The following is a 3652-nucleotide window of genomic DNA, read 5'->3' on the forward strand; positions in this document are numbered from 1 at the left end:
GGATTACAGGCTGAGCCACCAAGCCCGGCTTATCAGTGATTTTTGATGTTACTATTGTAATTGTTTTAGGGCACCACAAACCATGCCCATATAAGATGGCGAACTTAATCGATAAACGTGTGTGTTCTGTCTGCTCCACGGACCAGCTGTTCCCCACCTGTCTTCCTTTCCTTGGACCTCCCTATTCCCTTAGACACAAAAACATTGAAATTAGGTCACTTAATTACTCTGCAGTGGCCCCTAGGTGTTCAAGTGAAAGAGCTGCATGTTTCTCACTATAAATTGAAAGCTAGAAATGATTGAGCTTAGTGAGGAAGGCATGCTGAAAGCTAGGTCTATTGCAGTAAACAGCGAAGTTGTGAATGCAAAGGAAAAATTATTGAAGGAAATAAAAAGTGCTACTCCAGTGGGCACATGAATGATAAGAAAGCAAGACAGCCTTATTGCTGACAGGGACAAAGTTTGAGTGGTCTGAATAGAAGATCAAACCAGCTACAACATTCCCTTAGGTTAAAACCTAATCAAGGCCTAACTCGCTTCAATTCTCTGAAGGTTGAGAGATATGAGGAAACTTCAGAAGAAAAGTTGGAAACTAGTAGAGGTTGGTTCATGAGGTTTTAGGAAAGAAGCCATCTCCATAACATGAAAATACAAGGTGAAGCAGCAAGTGCTGATGGAGAAGCTGCAGCAAGTTACCCAGAAAGTCTAGCTGAGATAATTAGTGAAAGGGCCTACACCAAACAACAGATTTTAATGTAGACAAAATAGCCTTCTGTTGGAAGAAGATGGCATCTAGGACTTTCATAGCTAAAAGAAGTCCATGCCTGGCTTCAAAGGACAAGCTGACTCTCTTGTGAGGGGCCAGTGCAGCTGGTAAAGCCAATGTTCATTGACCAATCTGAAAATCCTCAGGCCCTTAAGGATTATGCTAAATCTACTCTGCCTGTACTCGTAAATGAAACAACAAAACCTAGCTGATAGCACAACTGTGTATAGCATGGTTTGCCGAATATTATAAGCCCACCGTTGAGACCTGCTGCTCAGAAAAAAATGCTCAGAATCTGACTGCTCATTGACAACACACCAGGTCACCCCAGAGCTCTGATAGAGATGTACAAGAAGATGAATGTTGTTTTCATGCCTGACATCTATTCTGCAGCCCATGGATCAAGGAGTAATTTTGACTTTCCAGCTTTATTGTTTAAGAAATACATTTTGGCCAGGCTCGGTGTCTCAGCCTGTAATCCCAGCATTTTGGGAGGCTGAGGCGAATGGATTGCCTGAGGCCATGGGTTTGAGACCAGCCCGGGCAGCTTGGTGAGACCTCGTCTCTACAATTAAAAAAAAAAAATTTAACCAGGCGTGATAGCACGCGCCTGTAGATGTGGCTACTTGGAAGGCTGAGGCAGAATGATTGCCAGGGCCCAGCAGGTTGATGCTGGGGTGACCGTGAGCGTGCCACTGCACCCCAGCATGAGTGACAGAGTGAGACTCCAACTCAAAAAAAAAGAAAAGAAAAAAAATAACGTTTTGTAAGGCTGCAGCTGCAATAGATAGTGATTCCCCTGATGGATCTCAGCAAAGTAAATTGAAAACCTTCTGGAAAGGATTCACCATTCTAGATGCCATTAAGACCATTCATGATTCGTCATAATATCAGCATTAACAGGAGGTCACAATATCAGCATTAACAGGAGTTTGGAAGAAGTTGATTCCAACCCTCATGGATGACTTTGAGGGGTTCAACACTTCAGTGGAGAAAGACACTGCAGATGTGGTGGAACTAGCAAGAGAACTAGAAGTGACTGAATTGCTACAACCTCATGATAAAACTTGAACGGAAAAGTAATTACTTCTTATGGATAAGCAAAAACAATGGTTTCTTCTTTTTCTTTTAATCTTAAAGATGTGAGGTACAGTTCAGGATTAGGTATACAAATGGTCATTGTACAGGTAAAGAGTGGGCCTCACTTTGGTCCCCACTTAAAGACCTGGTTAGGCCTTTAACGGGCCTAGAGACTCTAGAACAACTTTTTTTTTTTTTTCTTGTTTATGATTTGGGGTTTTTGTTTTTTATGTTTCTTTCCCTTTTAGTCTTTGTTATTTCTGGTCTCGGTGTTCTTCAGTATTTCTGTCTGTACTGTACTGTAATCGTCAGCCTTCTTAACATGGGTGCATCCTTCTCTATTAGATGTCTGTGGAGTGGAAGTTCCCTAAGGGAAAGGGCCCTCCCCTTTCTTTTTCTGAATCTTCCGCCACACTTTGTTGTCCTCCTCCTTGTTATACTCCTCAGCACATTAGGAGATATACAGCCTCTATCTGGACCACAATCTGTACCCTCAAGGCACCCGGAGCCAAAAGGGTGACACACAGAGACATCACACATACACTGGGCATGGCTCACAGTCATTCCTGAGAGGAAGTGGGAGAACCTATATTTATCCTCTGAGCTCATCAGGGCAGGAATCCCCTAGCTCCACTGGCCTGGGTTGGGCCTAAAATTATCTGACTTTTATACGGGCTGCTCTCTTGTTCTCATGTTACTATTCTCACCACTTTTTTTTTTTCGGTAGACAAGCTCTCATTCTGTCACCCTGACTAGAATGCAGTGGCGTGATCATATCTCACTGAAGCCTCCATCTCCTGGCCGCAAGTGATTCTTCCATCTCAGCCTCTCGAGTAGCTAGGACTACAGGCACACACCACCATGCCCAGCTATTAAATTTTTACATTTTTTGTAGCAATGGGGTCTCACTGTGTTGCCCAAGCTGGTCTCAAGCTCCTGGACTTAAGTGATTCTCCCACTTTGGTCTGTCGAGTTACTAGGATTACAGGCATGAGCCACCGCCTACCCCCTCTCTCCACTTTCTTTATAGGACCTTGTAGCATGCAGTATGCCTTAGCTTTTTCTAGGCTCTTCCTGTGGTTGCGAGGCCTTAACTAAGTGAGTCACTTCACCTTTAAGACCATGTGTTATAAAACCTGTAAAAGAGTAATATCACCAGTTTTGTCTGTCTTAAAAAGATCAAATGTCAGAGTGCTTTGAAAACTGTGAAGCATTACTCAAATGTGACTTCTTACAACCTTCTTTTACTCTCATGAACTTTTTCTGTTTTGCTCAGTCTTGTTAATACCACTTTAAAAGGAAACTCAGGCAGACAGATTCCCTAGATATAGCTGCACAAGTTAGAGATTCTGGAGCTGTCTGTGTGAATGGGGAGTACCAATGTCTTCCTGGTACACAGAGGCCAGAATTCACACCTAAGACCAGGAAGTAAGGAATAAGGTAGCCAGAGGCACTGGGAGGCTCCAGCAGAGGAGCAGTCTGCCTCCATTGTTCAATAGCTGCTGCTTTTGTTCCCCCCTTCATTTTAGAGACAAGATCTCGCTGTGTTGCCCAGGCTAGAGTGCAGTGGCATGATCATAGCTTACTGCAACCTTGAACTCTTGATCTCAAGCAATCCTCCCGTCTCAGCTTCTAGAGTAGCTGGGATTCCAGGCACATGCCACCATGCCCAGCTACTTTAAATACATACATATGGCCGGGCTTGGTGGCTCAGCCTGTAATCCCAGTACTTTGGGAGGCTGAGGCAAGTGAATTGCCTGAGCCCGCGGGTTCGAGACCCGCCTGGGCAACTTGGCGAGACCTCAT

The sequence above is a fragment of the Carlito syrichta genome, unplaced genomic scaffold (assembly GCF_000164805.1).
Source record: "Carlito syrichta isolate Samal-C Ts95f unplaced genomic scaffold, Tarsius_syrichta-2.0.1 Scaffold287733, whole genome shotgun sequence".
NCBI lineage: Eukaryota > Metazoa > Chordata > Mammalia > Primates > Tarsiidae > Carlito > Carlito syrichta.